The sequence below is a fragment of the Oryctolagus cuniculus genome, chromosome 3 (genome assembly GCF_051225735.1).
Source record: "Oryctolagus cuniculus isolate XC-2025 breed Fujian yellow rabbit chromosome 3, ASM5122573v1, whole genome shotgun sequence".
Taxonomy (NCBI): Eukaryota; Metazoa; Chordata; class Mammalia; order Lagomorpha; family Leporidae; genus Oryctolagus; species Oryctolagus cuniculus.
The window spans coordinates 139,525,936-139,549,244 of NC_142869.1; the positions used below are offsets into that span (position 1 = coordinate 139,525,936).

The following is a 23,309-nucleotide window of genomic DNA, read 5'->3' on the forward strand; positions in this document are numbered from 1 at the left end:
GTGAAGCCTTCCTCAGAAGTCAGGTAGCACTGCCAACACGAGTCAGTCTGTTTTAATTTGCAGGTGTACGGGGTCAATTACCCATTAACTTCAGCACTGTCTACTGCACCCAGGAAGAGTGTGCAGCAGATCCAGCGGTTGGCTGGCTGATTTCCTCCCTAACTCTATTTGCTACTTTCCTCTTCTGGCCTATGAATTGTCAGCAGGGGTCTGTGGTAGGCTTCCTGGGGGAGCTTCTGCTTTCCTGATAGAAATGCTACCCCTTCCTTTCCCTCCTTATTCCTGAAGGGAGATAAAAGAAGGGCGGCAGGGAGTGCGGCAGCCATCCAGTGACTGTGACATGAAAATGACTCAACTCAGCCAGTAAAGTAGTTGGGGCTGTCCATCTCAGTGACTGACAGAAACCACACTCCAATCAGCTCTTTAGAAGCCTGCCTCAGAAGTCAGCGCTGCCAATACGAGTCAATCCTTTTTAATTTGTAGCCGTAAAGGGGAAGAGAGAATCCAGGAGATTTCTGCACTGGTCTCATGGAGTTGTCCAAACAAATCCCAGGAATTTCACTTGAGAAAAATAAAATTGTTGTTGTTTAAACTAGAGTTGAGCATGCTGCCGCATGCAGCTAGGAGCATTCCTAACAAAAGCAGGATGGAACAAAAATGACTATTTGTTGTGGTGAGACCCTGTAAGTGTGTGCTGTGAACCAGTGCAACAACGGGAAGACAAACTGGCTATACTCAAGACTCTTTCTAGACGATTGTAGAACTCAAATGTATAATACCAGACTCATTCACAATATTTATATGGAGATTGGCTAAATCCTTTCTTCAGGGAGGAAACACTTTTTCAAACCAAAGGCAGCTACCAGAGATCCAGAACTTCTGTTGGAAACGTGCCTCAGTTCAGCTTTCGTGGCTACTGGGTGCCATCAGCCCTTTTAGAGACATTCTAGCCAAAGGAATTCCTTCTTCTTGGAACACTCAGGCCAACAGCTCATAGCCTGCAGCTCCCCTACTAGGAATAGTCACAAACAGGAAGACTTGTGCTTTCATTAGGCTCGAAGAATAGAAGCAACTAGTAAGCTGAGACTCTAGATGATCCTTGGATATCCTGAAACCTTTCGCTGGGCATAGGCTGGGATCCCTGATTCCAGAATAAACAGTGCCAGGATATAACCGGCTGTGAGGGTGCTCTGAGGAGTGAGTTGAGATGGCTCCTGTTCACACTCCATGAGTGCTTGGAGGGTACAGGGCGGGGCAGGCACTATGATTATTCAGCTTTGCATTCCAGCACTTACACACAAAACCTGGTGATGAAGAGTTTGATAAATACTGAAAAAATAAAACAGTTTCTATTAACAGTGGGTTGGTAATTCAGGTTTCATCACTGGACTCTGAGTGTATTATACTTGTGGAAAATCAACTTAGTGGCTAATGATATAGGGTATGTAAACACTGAGTAGAACCATGCCCTATAATTATGTTTATGTTTGATTAGGACAACTATAATTCATGCCTGCCCATTTAATTTGTTTTAGTACAATATGCAATAGGAGTAACGTGGAGAGGCTTTCCAGTTAAAACAGTTTTGTTATTGAGTTTAGAATCTGTTCCCGATGGAAGCAAGACAATTTAGCCTAAAAGGTTTTGGATCTCTTTTCTCTCTGTTTGCCAATTCTTACATTCTCTTTCACAGAAAGAAAAGTCTGAATCATAACTCCTTATTGTACATGCTTTCTAGTGCTGTTTCTCTTCACTTATGATGACAATCTCAAGAATGCTTATAGTGTGCAAGGTGGACTCTAGAAAATAAAGCTTAGAATCCTTGATGAGCACCTGGTGACTCAAAAGGAAGTGAGTGGATTCCTTAAAATACACATTTGTGAACTGAATAGTGGTTACGGAAAAGCTGGTTACTGAAAGCTCTGTCCCCGTCCCTGGTGCCAAATCAGAATAACAGAATAACAAAGACAATGCCTGAAGGTAAAGGAAAGAAATTAGTTTAATCTGTTGGGAAATGAGGAGGTAGCAGACCTCTGAGTCTCAGGAACTACCGTACTTGTGAATGGTGATGGTTTAGGGTTTTGAAAGTGGCTATAAGGAAGGGGGAGCTGGCCAGGTAAAATCACGAAGGAGCCACAAGTCTCAGAGAGCCAGGCACCAAGGCCTTGGACGTTCCTTCTCTGTTAATCTTTGAGGTCCTCAGGTGGTAAGGTTAGATAGGACCTGACCAGGTTGTCTGCTCTAGTCTGCTGAGATAAAGAGCAAGGCACCGTGTGCCATAGGACCCTGGGGAGCAGAAAGTCAGCAGTGCAGCCCTGAAGCATCAGTCAGCAAGGTGCTCTACGTGAGCTCCCTGCACAGGGTCACCCGATTGGTATGAGGGGGAAGGGGCTTCAGTCAGTCTAGGGCTCTATGCATGCGGTAGTTACTTTCTGCCCCCAAACAGTGCTGGCCACCAAAGTTTTATCTCCTGGGGAAGCAGATGACCTCATGAGCCTGGGGATTCGAGTCCTGCAGGGCCAGCTATTCAGTGAGTTAAGCTAAGGGAGGGTGGCCAGGGGACTAGGGCCTGATGGTATCTAGCATCTGTATCCAAGGCATTGTGTAGGGACTTGGCTAGACACTTACAGCACACCTGGCATTGAAGTGACTGCTATATATAACTGAGTTAAGCTTCACATTGGTGTTATTAGCCTTTTTATTCTGTAACCAGGGAAGTGAGGTTCAGAGAGGGGCAGTGGGATAGAAGGAGGTGTTGCCTGCGGTCTGAGGATAAACCCTCCACCTCCAGTGGGCTGGAAAGCAATGTGGGAGCATCCTCAGGAGGACTAACAGCTGATGTCAAGCAGCATTAGTGGGAGCAGAGATGTGGGAGGTGACCCTCCGTTCTCATGAGGAGTTAGACGTGGTGTCTCTAGGGACATACAGGCCTCCTTTAAAATCTTTTTTTTTTTTTTTAATCAAGATCACAATGATTGTGAAGATATTCTCAGAGAACATTCATCAAAACTAAAAAAAAAATAAATAACATTCAGGCAATTATATTCCATATGACAAAGCCAGATGTTCTTCAGTCTGTTTTTTTATTTTTAAGTAGAATTCAGAGAAGTATGAACTCAGGCAAATTTTGCACTTTAGGCCAATATATATGTTTGTTGGTTTTTAAGATGTAGGTATGGGAAGTTTTGGCTAGATCATAAAATTCACATGACTCAGAAGTAAGAAACGTGCAAAGGTTAATATGAAATCTCTGTCTCCCATCATTCTCCTCATCCTCGCATGTGCCATCCTCCTTTGATTAGACAGCAGCAAATTTTAGTTGCTTTGCATCTTTTCAGAAATGTTTGCAGCATAAGCAAATGAATGCAAACTCATGTCTTAACATACACACAGGCATTCTTTAACCTATTTTTGATATACTGGTATTCGTATATAATTCACTTCATTCTGCATCTTGATTTCTTTTATAATAGTTTTATATTCCATTGTATATATGTACCAGAATTTATTTAACCAGTTCCCATTTGATTTCAGGACATATAGTTTCTAACTTTTGCTGCAATGAATAACCTTGTATACACAATTTGTACACTTCTGAGCAAAGCTGTAAGATAAATTCCCAGAATTTCAAGTGTTGGGTCAAAGGGTACATACATAGGGTCACAATATCTCATTCTTTGGAATTGGGCCAATTTATGCTTCATAGGCTGCATAGAAAAATGCTATTTTCTCTATATTTCTATTTTTTCCATGGTCCCCTAATGAATGATCAACCCTTTGAAGTTTTGTTGATCTTATAAATAAATAATATTATCTCAGATTATTTGTTTATTCTTTTTAACTTATATCAAAGGCAGAGAGAAGGAAAGACACATAGAGAGATTTTCTATCCACGTATTCACTCCAAAAATGCCCTCAACAGCTGGGGCTAGGCCAGGCTGAATTCAGGATCCAGAAACTTTAAAAAAATTTTTTTAAGGTGAAGAAATTTCATGTATTGCATAGATGCAGATTCAGGAACATAGTGATACTTCCTACCCTACCCTCCCTCCCACCCTTCCTCTCTTATTCCCTCTCTTAATTTTTATGATGACAGGATTCGTAAGCTTAATTCAGGTCTCCACTGCAGGTAGCAGGGACCCAAGAAGTACTTGAGCCAACACTGCTACCTCTTGGGTGCACATTAGCAGGATGATGGAATTGGAAGTAGAGAGGGGACTCACATCCAATGTGGCAGGTATACCAAGCAGCATGCTAGCACTGCACCAAACGGCCACCCTGTGTCTGTACCATTTGAATTTGTTTTGTTATGAATGAGACTGAACATCTTTTCATATGTGTAAGCCATTTGTAATTTCCTTTTGTGACCTTTCCTCCCATATGCTTTGCCTGTTTTTCTTCTGCTTCATTTTCTTTATCAATTTCTAGGAGCTGCTTTATAATTGATAAGTCTGGTCCTTTGTGATATCAGCTACAAAGATTTTCCCCAGTTTGTTGTTTGCTTTTTGATTTGCTTTAAGGTGTGTATGTGTGTGTGTGTTCTCAGAAGTTTCTGAATTTTGTATGTTTGAAGATACCAATCTTTTATTTTATTTCTTGCTGATTTTAACTCACAGTTGAAAAGATCTTTTTTATTCTGACATTATACAGTAATTCTTTCTGTATTTCCTTCTGTAGTTTCAGGGATTCATTCTTTGATCAACTTTTAATTTATTGTCATGTTCTGTGTGATGTGAGTGAAATATTTTTGTTTCCCAACTGCACTCAGTTGTTCAAAATCATTCATTCTCTATTCATCTTCACTGATTTGCAATATTACCTTGATCACCCACAAAAACACCATCTAAATTGAGTCTCATTTTTGAAATTTGTACACATTTACCACAGTCTAATTTATTCATGCACCAGCGCCACTCTCCTTATAATTTTGTGATGTTCCGAGATCTGGTGAGGGCATGGTCCCCATCACTGTTCACTTCTACAGATTCCTTGACTACCCTTGTTTGCATGTTTTTCTGTTTAAACCTTAAAATCACCTTGTCTTGTTAAAAGAAAAAGGAGTGGAGGGAAATAGAGAGGGATGGAGAGAGAGAGAGAGAATATGAACAGATGGCTATCTACCTATGATTGGGCTAAGTTTATAAATTGAGTTAGGGAGAGTTGGTATCTAAGTTGGGGAAGTTCAAGTTCCAAGGGACTGTATAGGTATAAAATATTTCCCCCTTACAATATGAAAGTTCTTCAAAAAGCTCATGTAAAATGCAATTTAAAAGATGTTCATTTTTGGTGCAAAAAATTTTTGAAAGCCATGCGTATGAGGGGTCTTCCCAAAGTTCACAGAAGAATACATTATGAAATAGTTATGCATAGTAGGCGCCCAGGGGCCATTTGTAAAGCACAGCTCTGGGATCAAGTGATCGGATGATGGATGTGCAGCTGACTCAGGTTCAGAAAATCTGAGGCTCGTGCCTAGGAAATTGAGGTTGGAATTGAAGGGGGAGCAGTTTGGTTTATTTTGGCACCTGCCAGTGCCTCAGTCCTGCTCTGTGATTGAAGAAGGCATGACACCAGTCTGGCATGGAAAGAAGGGTGCATGTGGGGAGCAATCCGGACTGGACTGAGTTACTGGAATTAAGACTTATTCTATGCATCTGCTCTCCCACAATATGGCGCTGGGAGAGAAGTAAACAGCTTCCGCACAGCTGCCTCCAGTTCAACTAATAAACTGTAGGACTTGCTCCTGATTGGAGGAGAGCAGCGTACTCGGCGTGTGGGCAGCCGAGTTAGGATTGGCGGAGGAGGACTATAAAGGAGGAGAGAGACGGCATTCACCAGGAACATCTATGGGGAACATCTAAGGGGAACACCTGTGCAGCCCCCGAGAAGAGCCGGCCGGTGGTGTGCCGCTCCCCTGCGGAAGTGGGGAATGTGGCCAGGGGGAACTGCCCTTCCACGGAGGTGGAAGGGATAGTAGCCAACCCGGGAAGAACCAGCAGCAAACCCGGGGAGGGCCGAGCAGACGAAAGAACAGCGCAGGGTCCTGTGTCGTTCCTCCACGAAGAGGGGGAGCGACATAATGGTGCCGTGACTCGGATATGAAGCCTAGGCAGGGCTTAGTGTCGTTCCTCCACGAAGAGGGGGAGCGACATGGTGGTGCCGTGACTCGGATATGAAGCCTAGGCAGGGCTTAGTGTCGTTCCTCCACGAAGAGGGGGAGCGACATGGTGGTGCCGTGACTCGGATAGGAAACCTGACTCGGATAGGAAACCTAGGACGGATAGCAAACTTAGGAGGGAAGAAATGGGAAGAAATGGGAAAATTACCGGAGAGAGAGACTAGCAAACAGCCTAGGGAAAAGCCGGACGAAAAGGGTGCCGGAAGAAGCTATTGAAAGCCTAGGCATAGACTCAGATACGGACTACGGGGGAAGCTGGGAGAAATCTCTAAGGTCGAAAGCGAAAGTGAAAGCTAGAACAAACAGACTCGGACACGGACTGTGGGGAGAGGCCAGGAGAAATGAGGGAGGAGTATTGTTGGAGGAAAGCTTGGGGAAACATACCGGGTAGAGAAAAATGTTAGGGAAATTGAAGCCGCGGGGGGCAGGCCGAGGCTGAAACGAAAGCCACTTTGGGATTCTCAAGTTAGCCCGGGAATGGGGGGCGAAAAGTTGAAACCAGAAGCTGAAACGTAAGCCAGATTGGGATCCGTCTGATTAGCCCGGGGAGCAAAGGACGGGAAGCCAAATCGTGGGGCAGAGACGTAAGCTGGGTTGAATTCGCCAGGCTAGCCCGGGGAACTTAGATTGAATGCTAGTGGCGGACACGTAAGCTACGCTGTGTTACTCGCGGAAGCCGCCGCGTGCAGAGAGAGCACGGGGCGTGAATAGATAGGGAACGGGGCTGGCGCGAGGCCGTGGTGCAGACGCGAAGGGCGTGGAGACCGCGGAGTGCACGAAGCCAAGCCGCGCAAAGCCGGGAAGCAGCGCAGATGAAAGAGGCGCGGGCTGAAGGGGCTCAGCCGGGAAGCCGCCGAGAAGTAGCCTCGGGGCGGGCAGCGGGAAGCTGCGGGGATAAGAGAAACAGAAGTTTGGAAGTGGAGTGAGAGAAATAGGAATGCTGGAAGATAGAAGTGGAATGGGAGAAATAGGAATGCCCGGAGATAGAGAAATAGAGAAATAGAAAGGCCTCCCTACAATACAACAATTAGAAGGCTTGGATTCGGTCTGCCCGATTAGTGAGGCGATGAGCACCTGGGCGGCTAGCAGCTTATGCGCCGCAGGTCACCGAAGACAGGCACGAATTAACATCAATAAGGCCTCCCCACAATAGGCACGAACCAACACTAATAAGTCTCCCCCACAATACGGCGATGAGAGGACCCGGATTCGGTTTGCCTGATTGATAGGACTTGTAAGAGCCTGTGGCAACTCTAGCAAGTAGAGCAGAGTGTGTGCCGCGGGACACCGAAGACAGGCGCGTATCAACGCCAAAAAATAAAAAGAAAGGGGGATCTGTGGGGAGCAATCCAGACTGGACTGAGTTACTGGAATTAAGACTTATTCTATGCATCTGCTCTCCCACAATATGGCGCTGGGAGAGAAGTAAACAGCTTCCGCACAGCTGCCTCCAGTTCAACTAATAAACTGTAGGACTTGCTCCTGATTGGAGGAGAGCAGCGTACTCGGCGTGTGGGCAGCCGAGTTAGGATTGGCGGAGGAGGACTATAAAGGAGGAGAGAGACGGCATTCACCAGGAACATCTATGGGGAACATCTAAGGGGAACACCTGTGCAGCCCCCGAGAAGAGCCGGCCGGTGGTGTGCCGCTCCCCTGCGGAAGTGGGGAATGTGGCCAGGGGGAACTGCCCTTCCACGGAGGTGGAAGGGATAGTAGCCAACCCGGGAAGAACCAGCAGCAAACCCGGGGAGGGCCGAGCAGACGAAAGAACAGCGCAGGGTCCTGTGTCGTTCCTCCACGAAGAGGGGGAGCGACAGGTGCAGATGCACAGAGGGCGAGACGAGAGCAGAGGTGAACGTTGCGGTGCAGTTCCCACTGCCCCGCGCGCCGGGCTGCCCTCCCATGCCTGCATCCTCTTAAACTGCTTTGTGTCCTTGCAATAATTCAAGCTGCTGCAGCGAGCTGCAGTTGGTTTTTGTAGTCTTGCACCCAAATGAGAATTAATACTGTCATGTTAATTTTATAAGAAAATGAAAAAACTGAAAAAAACTTTCCAAACTTCTGTTCTTAACCATTGACAGAAATGAGCATTTCCTGTATGCTTGCCAAATATTCAGTTTAACCACTTTACACAGCCTCTTATTCAATCCTCACGAGTCGATCCTACCTTATGGATGTGGACAAATGGTTTAAACACATTGTCTGCTCACAGTTTTGAGAAAGCCAAGATGCCAAGATTCATGCTCAGAGCCTGAGGTATCGCTTGGGAGCAATACAGCCGCAAACACTGACTTTGCCTCACAAGAAGCAGTGGGAAAGATTAAGATGGAAACTGACCCAAGCTTTTCTCAGCTGAGGCTGCCAGTCTTACCCAAGAAGTCTCTGTCCTGTTTCTGCCCCACTCTGGAGGAGTTAGGAAGAGAGCGGTGGATTTGAGTGGAAGAACAGGTGATATAGCAGGTGAAGGAGAGTCTACTTCTTTCCTTTACCTCAGTGAGAAGGCCCGGGTTAGCACAGTGCTTTGAAGCTGGATACAGGTAGTAAGTTTTACCAAAGAACTGCTTGTTAGGAACTGGTTTAAATCTTGAGAAATGGAGCCTTACGAAAGAGAAAAGGGGGTGTGATTTATAGAAAGTGACAACCATATCATAATAATGTAAGAGGCTAACACTGAGGGCCATGGGGTGTGAGGTCTATAAGAACTCTTTGCACTACTTTACAGTTTTCATTTTGTAAATTTATGCTGAAATAAAAAGCTAAAAGAGGAAGATAAAAGGGTTTCAAACTATCTCCTGGGTCCAACTGATTAATGGCAACAGGAGAGCTTTTGGGGGTCTGTTTTCCATTCAAATAAATAGTCATTTCTCTTCTTCAGATGTGCACACCCTGTTTAGCATGAAATAAAGTGAATTTACAAAACACCTTTTCAGAGTATATATTCAAAAAGTAAGAATTTTGGGCAAGAAGTCGTTGCTGTGTCTTTGGGACTGTTCCGATGCAGTGCTGCTACTGAGTATCTGTCAAGGGATATTTCTGTGCCCCAGTTCTGGTTTCCAACTCTAATTGCATCCACCAAGGCCTGCAGCATATGCACCCATCCACCCCTGTCCCAGTTTCTTCATAATTCCTTCGTGTCCCCTACTTGCTGTTTTGAAAACAACAACAAATAGGAGGAGCAAAGTAAGCTCTTCAAGGGGTGGATAGCTGGTAAAATTAATCTTTGCAAATCAAAGGAAAGCACAATTAGGAAAAACAAGTTGGACCAATGAATCAGGATGGAAAATTGTTTCTATTGTCAGTATAAGTGCAGGCCACCCAGTGATGAAAGCCTGGGGTTTCCCTGCAGATGGGGAATAAGCAAAGCATAGGCTGTGTGCAGTGTGATAGGGAGAATGCAGAGAACCATGTGTAGGAGTCAACTGAGAAACTTGGATGCAGGTAGACCTTGGTGCAGAGAAATCAGAGTGGGGACAAGGGCTGGGAACTGCAGAGGGACTGTGGGGTGGGCTGATGGAGACCCAGGTCAGTGGTCCCCAACACGCACTGGTGTTTAAAACCACCTGGGAGCTTTTAAACAATGCTACGACCTGGAGACATTTATTTGATTGATCTGGCATAAAGCTTGGGGCTCCTATAGATCAGATACTCCTCCAGGTACACTTACGTTCATCAGGGCTGGGAAATGTGAGAAGTAAACAACTTGATTCATTTTCAAAGGTGTTGAGCTGTGAGTAGACCACTAGCTAACATAACAGCTAGGTTACATGCACCTGGCAGTTTTTAGGCAAACAGGCCAAAACAGCTGAACCAAATGCTGGGAAGATTGTAACCCTTAGTACCCAGCCAGGGAGGAGCTGGGGGAGGGAAATCTGTGTGCTGGGAAATAAACACACTGCTGTTAAGCACCCCAGGTGTGCTGGCCCACCAGGCACCTGGTCTTGCAAGGTTGTTAATAAAGGCTGGCTTGCCTGCCCTGCCTGAGTCTAAGTCCGTCCTTCGAGAGAGCGCATGAAGCTGTGATCTCCATGCTCTGCGCGTGGAGTGAAGGCTCCGGCAGAGGGGGAGATGTGTCCCACCCGGTTTCGGGTGGTCTGCTCTGTTTGAGTGCTCCATGGTCACTGAAGAAGCTACACAAAAGCCTGAGACAGAAAAAGCAGGCAATGCGGCAACCAGGCAACCTGTGCACAAGCCAAGGTAGGAAAAATCGGACTACAAGTACTGCCTTGGTGGTTGGGTATTTTCGGAGGCTGAGTGTGTATGACTGAGACATATCCTAGATAGGAGGCAGGTGTGGAGTCCCAATCCATGGTGTTCTCTGGTGAAGGAAATGGCAGAGACGGGCAAAGCAGGTCATGGAGTGAGCAAGAAACCTCCACTGGGGAAGGAGTGGGGTTGTTGAGCTCATAGGAAAACTAGGGTTGCTGTGTAAGCAATCCCCACTATGGGAGATACTATGGGAGATGAAGCACACAGGGAAACTAAGACGTAGAGGCTGGGTGAGAATGGGAAACCAGAATCCTAGGCCCAGGGAAGGGGGGCTGAAGAGGCTATCTGACATTCTCCCAGCCAGCCTACTGGGGAGAATGTTGGGTTCCTGGAGGGATGCCCCTTGGACCAGGAACAAAGAAAAGCCAACAGTGATTAAGTGTTGCTGCTTTGTTTGGCCTAAAGACCCAATTTGTGAACCCTTGGTCTTGTGGCCCAAGTTGGCTCGGATGGAGGTTGGATGTGCCAGGTTCTAGTTCTCTATGTGAATGACAAAACCCTGTCCTTACAAGAAGAGTAGATTATGCCATCTGCTGGATGAAGGAGTGACCCCTTTGTTATCCCTCAAAAGGGAAGAGGAGGGCCCATCACCATGTCTGCTCCCTCCCCATGTACCTCAGAGTGGAGGACAAGAAAACGAGGGGCTGCAGAAGAATCGGCAGGGGGAGTAGGATCCAGGGATCATGAGAAAGTCGAACCAGGAGCCCCCTTAAGTCAGAACTATCAAAAGTGATGAAACCGACCCTAGAGGATCCTCTGGGACTAGCAAATCAACTGGAAGATCCTATTTACAGGAGAGCAAAGGAGAGTGCTAGGAGGGCAGCCATGGCTTTTTGGGAAAAAAAAAATCCTCTTGGGCAGGGGCGTTAATGCCGAACAAAAAATTCCAGATGTTGGTCCTGTGTGGAACAATAATGATCCCAGGGATTGGGAACATTATTATTATGTGCTAATAATTAAAGGAATTAAAGAGTCTGCTCCTAGGTAAAAAAAAAAAAAAAAAAAAAAGTGCCTAAGGCTTTTGAAATTCAACAGGACAGACGGCACCGCAGCTCACTTAGCTAATCCTCCGCCTGCGGCACCGGCACACCAGGTTCTAGCCCCGGTTGGGGTGCTGGATTCTGTCCCGGTTGCTCCTCTTCCAGGCCAGCTCTCTGCTGTGGCCCGGGAAGGCAGTGGAGGATGGCCCAAGTGCTTGGACCCTGCACCTGCATGGGAGAGCAGGAGGAAGCACCTGGTTCCTGGCTTTGGATTGGCGCAGCACGCTGGCCTTGTCGGCCATTTGGCGGGTGAGCCAATGGAAGGAAGACCTTTCTCTCGGTCTCTCTCTCGCTGTCTAACTCTGCCTGTCAAAAAAAAAAAAAAAAATTCAACAGAACACAGACTTAGAGATCAAAATATTCTGGACTGGATCCAGAGGACCTAGGGGGACAAGGACCTTTAAAAGTTTTTGTAATTAGCAACTGGTCTGATATCATAAGGTAATTACAAGATTGATGGGTGACCACTATGTTCCAAAAAATGTACCTAGGAAATTCATTAAATAAAAGCTTTCTAAAAAAGATTGATGGGTGGAATGAGACATCAATTGAGGAACTACTAAGGGACGCACAGAAAGTTTTTGTGAGGAAAAACAAAAAGAAAAGCCAGCCTTTTTTCCACTGTAGAAGAGGGAGTTAAACAATCTCCCTCACAAGAGAGGAGAAAGTCCCAAATAGCAATGAATGACTAGGAAATTGAGAGCAGCTCCTAAGACTGAAATGGCTGTTACAAGTGTAGAAAGATATTTCAAGAGAATGCCTAGAATGAAAGAAGAAAAAGTACTTAATGACCAAAGGGCACCGAAATTTCCAGGGAAAAGATGATGCCCAACTTATTGGAAGTAGAGGAAAAGGGGTTCCAGGTTTTAATATTAAAACAACAACCAAAAAAACCCACCAATTGAAAGGTCATTTTTATATGCACCTGAGGTAGGAATTAATCTCCTGGGCTGAGGCCTGAATGTGAGATGAGGTTTAAGATTAGGAGTAGATGATGGCCGTATAGAAGTAAGGGCAAAGGGTTTAATAGAGGGAATCAACGGCTTGATCCTTATGTGAAGGTGGAAGATTACCTAGAGTGGCCAAACCTGCAAACTGTATGCTAGCAATCAAGCTTCAGAATTAAATCTGGACAGAGAAGGGCCTTATATACAGTGGGAAAGTAACGTTAAGACCCTAGCTTACGAAAGAGGAAACTTAAATACTCTGTCTTCTAGGCTTCAACATTTTTCTTGTGACTTCTAGCATTTGCAACGTTTCAGTAAGACAGATAACTAGCACGAGAATGTGTTCTTAGTGAAAAAAGGTTAAGATGCAAAGAGAAACTGAAGGAATGTTGAAGTTTTGTGGGAGTGAAATGCTGGATCTTAGCAGTCCAAATAGCAGGGTTACCTGATTCTCTGCCTCTTTGTTTCATGATGCAGATACCACATGCTAATGAAAGTTTTTCTGTGCTTTTATAACTAACCTAGGTAAAGGTTTCATGCGTTTATCTGTTGCTGTTATTCTGCCTTGATTGTTTGGGAAAACTGAGTGTTAAGTGGATCATTTTTTTGACCAAACAGTTAGAAAATGATGCCCAACTTAGGTCGTGCTCGTGAGGGAACTAATGTCCATATTACATACAGGGAGCCATGGGGTCCCCAGGCTATCTGTGATGCAGTCCTTAGAGACGGGTGTGTGGAGGCTGTGTAAATGCCTCAGGTGGGAAGACTGACCATCCTTTAGGTTAAAAGGCCTCCTTACCCAGACCCTGCCTCTCGAGCGTCTAGTGCATCACTTTCAACTCAGCAACCTGATGAAGATGTGGAAGGAGACAGGCTCCAGCCCTGCTGTGAAGGCGCCTCCCAAGTGCTCTTTTTTATTATTTTTTGACAGGCAGAGTGGACAGTGAGAGACAGAGAAAGGTCTTCCTTTGCCGTTGGTTCACCCTCCAATGGCTGGCGCACCACGCTGATCCGATGGCAGGAGCCAGGTACTTATCCTGGTATCCCATGGGGTGCAGGGCCCAAGTACCTGGGCCATCCTCCACTGCACTCCCTGGCCACAGCAGAGAGCTGGCCTGGAAGAGGGGCAACCAGGACAGAATCCGGTGCCCCGACCGGGACTAGAACCCGGTGTGCCAGCGCCACAAGGTGGAGGATTAGCCTAGTGAGCCGCGGCGCTGGCCCCCAGTGCTCTTGATCACTGAGATAACTTTGCTAACTGCTGAGAACTGATGAGACCCCAAAAAGGCATAAAGGACCAGTAGGAGGTGTGTAGGTCACCCAAAGACTCCTTAAAGCTGGCTCTGAGGGTGGGGGCTGGCACTGTGGTAGCAGGTTAAGCTACTGCCTGTGACGCCTACATCCCATACAGGTGCCAGTTCCTGTCCAGGTTGCTCCACCTCTGATCCAGCTCCCTGCTCATGTGCCTGGGAAAGCAGTGGAATATGACCCAAGTGCCTGGGCCCACATGGGAGACAAGAAAGAAGCTCTTGGCTCCTAGCTCCTGGCTTTGGCCTGGTCTAGCCCTGGCCATTTGGGGAGTGAACTAGCAGATGGAAAACTGCTCCCCACCGTTCCCCTTCGCCCCCATCCCCGCCGCCGCTCCCCTTCGCCCCCACCTTTGTAACTCTGCCTTTCAAATAAATATTTAAAAAACATGGCTCTGAGAAAAGCTGAACTATGGGTTGACTCTGTCCTCAGAAATTAATAAAGTGCTGTGGGAGACAGAGGATCAGCTGGGACATAAATTGATACAGGGTGCAGAGACAGGAATGCCTGGGTAGAATGGGTCAAATTTTCAGTGCAAGCCCTCAGCTCAGGCACAGGTGGTTCCCTTCCCCTAGGATGGGATATCAGTCCTGATGCATGCTGCCTCCATACCCGGACAAGGAGGGATGGGGAGGCAAGGCCAGCAAAAGCCTGTGGTTACTTTTCTCTGCACTGTGAAGGTCAGACTACAGGGCGATACCCTCTATCCATAGGGAACGTGAACTGTTCCTGTTGCCCCTCCAAGTTGGGGGCCAAGGTCACTAAACCCATGGGAGAGCTGTCGACCTGCACATGTATCCTGAATGTTACTGGTGAGCCCAACAGTGGTAATAATTCAGCCCTCCTTGTACCCAGACTGATGTCTGGCGTTGGGGAAAGAGGAACCTCCATGTCCTGTTACATCCAATCAGACCGGGACTTGTGCTTTAGTTCAATTGGCCATTCCCTCCACCCTGGCATTCGATAAAGTACCTGAAGGTAAAGGGAGGAGGTCGTCAAATAAAAATGAATTTGAGGCCAAAAATTGTGAGTTTTTTGTTTTTGTTTTTTAATGATTGTGAGAATAAGATACTTGGTTCATTTCAAAAGTAAGATGTTTAGCTGTGAGTAGGTCAGCACACCAGCTAGGTTACAAGTGCCTGAAAGCTCTTAGGCAAACAGGATGTTAGTGGCTAAATCAGCTGAAGCAAATGCAGGGAAGATGGTAACCCCATAGGTAGTCAGCCAAGGCAGAACCAGCAGAGGGACTAGCATGCTAGGAAATAAATAGCTTGTCATTTAGTATGCTGGCCCACCAGTATCTGGTCTTGCAAGACTGTTAAAGTCTTAGTTTTGGTGCACTTCCTGAGTCTGAATCCATCCTTTGAGTGGATGGGTGAGGCTGTTTGTCCAGGAAACCACTGGGCTAGATGACAGATGGGTGTGGCAGGGGTGGGGAGGAGTGTCCTGAAGGGAAGAAGTGGGCAATGCAGGGGGAAGAAGGGTCTTCAGCCAGGCCTCCTGCATAGCTTAGGGCAAGGCTTCAGTAGCTAAGTGTCACAGGTCACACCACGGTTGTCAAGGAGTCTTTCTACAAAAAATTCCATCTCGGCTGCTATAAAGTGCTCATCTTGGCACATGAAGAAAATATATTAAACTTAGGACAGGCTCTCGGTGTTGCTTTCACAAGAGTTGCCAATTCATCCTTGCTTTTCAAAAAAGACTTATTTGGGAGGCAGGGTGGCAGACAGAAGGAGGCTCATTGACTTCCCAAATGGCCACAACAGCTAGGGATGGGCCAGGCTAACGCCAGGAGCAAGAACCTGCATCCGGGTTTCCCACATGGGTAGCAGCAACTGCTGCTTCCTCGGTGCACATTAGCAGGGAATTACATCAGAAGCAGAAGAGCCAGGACTCAAACCCATTCTCTGATACGGGTTGTTGACACTGCATACAGCGGCTTAACCTGCTGTACCACAACACTGACCCATCCTTATTTTGTCTGCTTTCTTATAACCATCCATTACTCTTCATGTGGCTGGCTACAGGCAGTATGTGAAAAGCTTTTTTTGTAAACTTTGGGTTACTGAGAGTTGGTAAAGAACTCTTGCAGCATTGGCATGTTGATTTGGGTTAGGGTGTGAACAAGAGCTCTGGGTGGGAGGATGAGGAGGGGGAATGAATTTTGGCACTTGTAATCTCTGGATGGCTCATTTAACAGACATGTGTTTTTTGAGTCTATTAGAAAGACTTAGGAGTGAAATCCCATTAAGTTGGCAAGTACCAATGTCATCTTACTAGTTAAAGTTATCAGTTTAAGTTCATAACTGATCATAAAGATAGGATTAAATGTTAAAGGGATCACATAAATAAGACCAAGTGTCTGCTAATAATTGATAGAATTAAAAAAGGAGAGAATGATCAATATGGGAAGCAGGACACACAGCAGACTCTTAGAATGGCAGATGCCCTAAACAGCGCTCTGGCCTCAGAATCAGCCCTTAAGGCATTTGGATCTGTCTAAAAAGCCCATGAGAGCATTTCAGGCATGGAAAGCCAAGATACTTTGGCAAAAAATGAACTACATGAAAGATCTGAGTGAGATCCTGGTGGAAAGAAGGGGCCATCAAAGAATGAGGTACCTTTCTCTGAAGGGAGGAGAGAACTTACATTTTGATTATGGCCCTGTCTAAATAATGTCAGAGTTTATGGACTCAAGAGGCTTCCATAGCCTTGGCAGCTCATGACAAGAGCCTCGGGTAATCACTGACATGATAAATAAGAGTGTCAATTGTTAAATCAACAATAGGAGTCACTGTGCACTTGCTCCCCATGTAGGATCTCTATCCTTAATGTGTTGTACTATGAGAATTAAGGGTCAAACCAATCTTCAAACAGTACTTTATACTTTGTGTGTCTGTAAACTGTTGAAAACTTTACTTAGTATACACTAAGTTGATCTTCTCTTTATAAAGATATTTGAAAATTAATCTTAATGAAGATTGGATGAGAGGGAGTAGGAGGTGGGATGGTTTGGGGGTGTGAGGGCAGGTATGGGGGAAAAACACTGTAATCCAAAAATTGTACTTATGAAAGTTATATTTATTAAATGAAAGATTTCTATAAAAAATCAACTTTTTGTAACCGAAAAAGACTTAGGAGTGGTGATCATACTTTATGGTTGCATCATTGAAATATGTATCTGGTGATGAGGGAGAAACTTGATAATTAGTATTTTGACTGATCTATGAAATCAATGACAAAGTATTTTGATTCTTCTAAATTCAGGAATGGGAAATATTTATCAATGGCTACAATTTCCTAGTGCCAGTAATACTCAACAAAGAGCTAGTATTTGAGATCCATTACTGATGCTTGGATTTGAACTCCATTAGCATAGTGGATAAGTAATCGCTTTCTCAGGGTTCCTCCTGGATCAGACCAGGTTCAGTAGCCAATCCCAAACATCCTGGCACGCTACCACAAAGGGTGGGGGAGTTCCTTTGTGAGTGGACTACGCTTGCATTCTTACATGCTGTGCAGGGAAGACAGGGTCCTCTGTTGGATTTTGCTCTGGTGGCCTGAATCTAAACAGAAAGAAATGCATCAGCATTGGTTGCCCATTTAGAATCACTTGAGGAGTTCTTAAAAGGTCCAGGCTTCATCCCAGATCAAATGGCTTCATGCCCCTGGGGGTGGGATCCTAGCATCAATAGTTTGTAAAGCTCTCCAGGTGACTGAATGTGCAGCCAGAGCTAAGCTCCACTGACCTAGAGCCCTCGATGGGGCACGCAATTTCTTTATGCTCTAGTTTTACTTTGGAATCTGCAAAGGTACATGCAGAAATTTCTAGGAAACATTCAAGAAAATCTCTATGAAAGGATTATAATGCAACTACATATGTATATCAGACCCTATAGTAGCAGACGTAGGGGTTGAGTAATAATGATACTACGGGTTATTTCATCCTAAGAAAAGCCATGTGAGATAACTACTATGATTACTCCATCTTAAAAAGGACAGAATTGAGGCTTAAGGAGGCTTCAGGAACTTATAGGAAGGCTCACAGAAGGGTTTTTTAGAGCACCTCTTTATTTCCTGCGTGGAATCTTGGTAGAGAAGGAATTGGAAGGATAAAAAGACCAGAAGGGCTGCCCACCTGCAGAGAGGCAGATGAAGGATTCGAGGCTGCACTGACAGGAGAGACTAACACCTCCATGGAAATTCAGTGGTTCAGTGCCTCCCCAATAAGTCAATTTTATCAGAAGTTTAGGCTCCAGATTCTTGCACAGATTCATGTCTTCTCTGCAGAATAGAGACAAAGCTGAGTCTACTTGAAAAACATCTTAAAGAGCTAATAATAAACCCTTTGGCTAAATATCACTGAAGTTAGACTAAAAAGGGGATAAGTTTTAACTTCATAAAACTGGAGACACGGGAAAATCGCTATATATTACACAATTAACAAATGCCAAGGAGGGAAAGTGTTAGGCTTTGTGGTTAAGATACCAGTTAAGATGCCTGTATCCTATATGTCAGAGCACCTGGGCTCAGTTCCCTACCCCAGCTTCTGGCTCCAGCTTCCTGCTAATGCAGACCCTGGGAGGTGGCGGTGAAGGCTTAAGTGATTGAGTTCCTGTCCCCCACAAGGGAGACCCGGATTGAGTTTCCAACTCCTAGCTTTCCCTGCCCAGACCATTCCACTGTGGGAATTTAGGGAGTGAACCAGTGATGGGAGCACCCCTCAGCTTGTCCGCTTCTCTGTGGCTCTGCCCCTCGAAGTAAAAAAAAACCCCAACAACAAATCAATAGCTCAAGAAACAGGTGCTGGTTGTAGTATGATAATCTTTTTATCTTGCAAGTTGGAGAAAGCAAGCTCTCATCTGCTGTTTGACTGCCTAGATGTCCCCAACAACGGAGGGGCTGGAGCTGGGAACTCAATCCAGGTCTCCTGTGTGGGTGACAGGAACAATCATCACTTGCTGCCTGTTGGGGTCTGCATTAGCAGGAAGCTGGAGCAGGGAGCCACAGCCAGGACCTGAAGCCAGTTAGTCCAATGTTTGATGTGGTTGTCTTACTGCTAGGCTAAATGTGTGCCCCAGGTTCAATACTCTGAAGATTTTGAATGCAAGCTGGTGCAGGAGACCCCTTCAGAATCAGAATTCCATCTGGCAGCATACGGGAGCAGGGTGCTCTCCAGTCTTGTCTGATCTCTCTCTCTCTGTCTCTCTATCCTTCTCTCTCTGTGTGTGTCCATCTGTTCTGGTTATGGGAAGGTATGGGAGAAGAGAGTAGGAAGTGGATTTTACTTCTGCGTGGAGGAAAAACATCCTCCTTTTATCTCTAACAAGAGAAAGAAGAGAAATCAGAGCAGAAACTTCATTTTTGTGAACGTTCGACATAATGGGCTGTGGAAATTGGACGAGGGAGTAAAATAAACATTTTCAATGGGAAACGTTCTTATATTTTTCCTCTGCCATATTTATTTCAGAAGAACCAGATTACTCTAGGGGAGGAGTAGAAAATGAACCAATTTGTGAAACTTGGAAGCTCCAGGCTCGTAGAAAATTTCAGTATGAAGCAATTTAAATATTGCTCCCAAGGAGTCTTTAAGAGCACATCCTTAAGATTTATCATCCCGAGTGTCTGTTTTATTAGGTCTGGGTGTGGAATGCAGTTGTTTTCCACTGTGTTTGCACTACTGCAACACTGAGATGAGGTCCAGAGAACAGATGTCCATCCCATTTTTGAGGAAGTCTTTGTGCTACATCTATAAACACTTAAGTGTTCTAATAGAACCTAATCGGAAGATGCTGAATGGCTGGTTTTGTCGACATTTTAGCTATGTGGGAGAGGAGAAATAAATGGAGAGATTATAAAGGTCCATAATTTCTCCATTTATTTCTCCTCTCCCACATAGCTTTCCCTGCTCAGCTTAAGAAGGAATCTGGCCTGTGGTTTCACTGACAAAGCGTATCCACGCGAGTGACTGACCACAGGGAAACCCTCACACTGTTCAGAAAAGGGAGATTTCCATGAAGGAGAAACATCTGCCTTAGATGTCACCCTTTCTCCAGAATAAGTCCGCTCTGATTCTCAAGGTTACCTCAAGGAAAATGGGACAGATGAAGGCCCAAGCACTGTGGCTCTGCAGAAAGCCCTGTGTCCTGTGTGAGGGGCAGGAAGGGCGATGACATGACAGATACCAATACTGGGGGAGCTGAGGGATCCTCCTCGGTCTGCTTAGATCCCGCAGTACCTTTCCCAACTCCTTCGCACTGCTAAAGGATCACAGAATGAGGAGTTCAAACACACGGAAAATTCAAGCACGTTCCCAAAGGTCCAGTTCAGAGTAGTTATTTGGTAGCATTTTTTTTTTTATGTTAACTAATGTTATCTTCCCACCCAAATCTGGCATATAAAAAAGTACGTATTAATCACTGACATAAAGCTTTTCTTTCCTTCCAAGAGCCAAACTGTAGTCTGAATTGCATCACATTGAAAACATTTTCTGTCACCCTCAAAGTATTTTCCTGTACGTGAAATAAAGAATTTTATATATTTTACTTTTTAAAAATCAAATGATAGGATAAAAATTTCCAGCATGTAGTTTAACAAGATAAAATAGTGCTAAAGCTTTTGTCATTAGAAAACAATGCAGTCTCTTCTATCCCACCTACCACATCTTTGTGCTAGCTCTCAGGGTTAGTAACCCCTTTCAGTTCTTTGAGCTGCTCCTTTTGGTAGTCACTTCCACAAGTCTATATTGCTAGACACTATTTTAAAAGGCTCCTAACTTCCTTTACAATAAGTGAATATTTCTCCCTTCCTCCCACCATAATTATGTTTCAGCTTTTGGTTCAGTCCATACATATTCAGAGTTTCATTATAATGACTATGTAAAGATTGTTTATTGCTGAGCTAGAAACTTAATATGATTGTTTCCTGTCTTGAATTGGGTTTTATTGTTGCTAGGGTTAATTGGCCTTTGCTTTTTCTTTTATTAGGTTTTTTGGTCAGGGGACATGTGTTAAGTCTTCTCACAACCTGCCACTGCTCTGTAAAATGCCTCTTGATGTGATTTCTACATGGTCAACGCTTCGATTGACTTCATTTCCTTCCCCACCTGGGAGACATCCTCCCTGGACTCTTTCAGTTTTTCAGCTCCATCCCTGACTGGCTGTGCTCTGGCCTGGGGCTGCGCTGCCCTGCTGGGGTTCCTCGCACTCTCGCACCAGCAGTCTCCTTCACTTCTGTCCTGTGCTTGGTCCTCCCTTGTCTTCCTCGGTCCTGGTTTTCTCCCTTTGGTTTTGCACATTCTTGAGTCATTTCGTCATTTCTTGAGCAGTGGCACACAGAGATGCATCTTTTTTCCTGCCTTTATGTTTGTGCAACAGTCTGCATGGATCCAGGATTTCAGGTTGAAGGTCATGGTCTCTTAGTGTCATGAAGACAATGTTCAAGATTTGCCTTCTAGTTTCCAATGTTGCTGTTGTCAAATCCGCTGCTCTTTGCATTTTGTTTCTATTGCTTTTTTTTTTTTTTTTTAGAAAAGTTTTATTTACTTGATACGTAGGGTTACCGAGAGGGGGGAGAGGCAGAAGGTCTTCTGTCCATGGCTTCAATCCCCCAAATAGCAGCAATGGCTGGAACTGGGCCCATCCGAAGCCAGGAGCTTCCTCTGGGTCTCCCATGTGGGTGCAGGGGCCCCAGCATTTGTGCCTTCTGCTGCTGCTTTCCCAGGCTATAAGCAGAGAGCTGGATCAGAAGAGGAGCAGCCAGGACTCAAACTGGCACTGCAGGTCAAGGCTTAGCCTACTATGCCACAGTGCCAGGCCTGTCCCTTTGCTCTTTCCAGAAGCTTTTAGAATCCTTTCTCCCCAGTATTGTTATTTCATTGTGATGAGTCCACTCATTCATTCATTGACATTTCAAGCTAGATATTGATATCATCCAGTACTAGGAAATTCTTTTCATTTATTAAATTTCTTCCTTGCGTTTTTTTTTTTTTTTAAGATTTATTTATTTATTTGAAAGGAAGAACCACAGAGAGGCAGAGGCAGAGACAGAGGTCTTTATCTGCTGGTTGACTCCCTAGATGGCCGCAATGGCCAGTCTGCACCAATCTGAAGGCAGAATCCAGGAGCCCCTTCTGGGTTTCCCACGCGGGTGCAGGGATCCAAGGTCTTGGGCCTTCTTTTGTTTTCCCAGGCCATAGCTGAGAACCAGGTCGGAAGTGATGCAGCTGGGACTTGAACTGGCACCCATATGGGATGCTGTTTCACTTGCTAAGCCACAAGCACTAGCTCCCCTTGTTGTCTTTTTAGTTCTTTTTTTTCTGTCACTCTATTAATTGGATGTTGGACATTCTGGAATTGCACTCCATGTTCTTACCTCCTCACTGATCGTATCTCTTTTTGGCTCTCTATTCCAAGAGATTTTTTCCTAGTGGGAAAAAAAGTGGTTATGCTATTTTAAGCTTTCAAGTATTCTTATTTTTAATTGTTATTTAAAAAATCTATTATCTTATTCTTATTTGTTTCTTCCCTTAGATTTCTGAACATCATTTACCTCTTAAAAATGTCATCAGGTTATTTCATAATAGCTATATATTGGAAATTGCTTCATGTTACATTATTATTCCTTGTAATAGTTTTTAGGCTAAGAATTCACATAATAGTTTAAACCCATCAAATCCTTTCCTTTTATTATAATAATAATGGCTATACCCTGAAGGGCATATTCAGATAGTGGTATTAGTAATGGTCCTGTGCAACTTAATTATGTGCTGGAATTTAATGATTTGGGTCTCTGCAACAGGGATGTTAACATATATTGCTGCCTAAAGAGAAAAAGCAGGATTTAGAGGTGTCTCCACTGTTTTTTTCCTAAAATAAGTGTGATCTTACTAGGCACAAATAACATAGAAGATGGATTAAATATAAAGTTGGAACCTTGTCTCTCTGCAGTAATGTTGAGATAAGCAGGGCTACCTTGGCCTATTCACAGATTTTCACTCAAAAAAAAAAATGTGTGTCGCCCTTATCCTAGAAGTGACTTGCTGTCTCCTAAAGCAGCTGCCTGTGTTCCCCAATACTGCTGATGTTGAGAATCTCCTTAGGTCAAATCTATTTTCCACACCATAACTTAGTCCTGGTGGTTCCTTGTCCACCCTCTGGGATGACAGAGTGAGTTGAAAGGGTCTTTCAATGCCAAACACAAGTATTTTCCACCCTTCTTTTTCATGAGGCTCTTCCCAGGTCCTTTGCCTATTCTCAGCCTCTACATATCTTCTTGTAGAAGGGCTACAGTTCATTGTCTTTGTTAAAAGCAGGTGACTAGAATTGAATGCAATATTTGGGATGCAGCCAAGTCTCTGCACACAAAGACCAGGTCAATATATCTCCTGTTTTGAACCTACCAATGGATTCCATTTGATTTTTCGGGGTTCAGAACAGATTGTGGGCTCACAATTTACTGACGGGAAACTAATTGGCCTCCAACTCAGTCTTTTTCACAAACATGATAAACATTCCCTCCTTTACATGAAGAGATGATCGATAGTCACACTGAATATTGGTTTCGAATACTGAT

General features: G+C 44.9%; 2 long non-coding RNA genes across 4 annotated transcripts in view; one reads left to right on the forward strand and one right to left on the reverse strand.

The window, feature by feature from the left end:
• Positions 1-23,309, reverse strand: part of LOC103348693 (LHFPL tetraspan subfamily member 3 protein) — a 569,591-nt gene that overhangs the window by 246,719 nt on the left and 299,563 nt on the right. The gene's annotated exons all lie outside the window — the stretch shown is intronic.
• Positions 6,438-23,309, forward strand: part of LOC149127531 (uncharacterized) — a 67,277-nt gene continuing 50,405 nt past the window's right edge. For both annotated transcript variants that reach the window (XR_016230986.1, XR_016230987.1), the window contains exon 1: positions 6,438-10,369. This is a non-coding gene — a long non-coding RNA (uncharacterized LOC149127531). The remainder of the gene's footprint in view (positions 10,370-23,309) is intronic.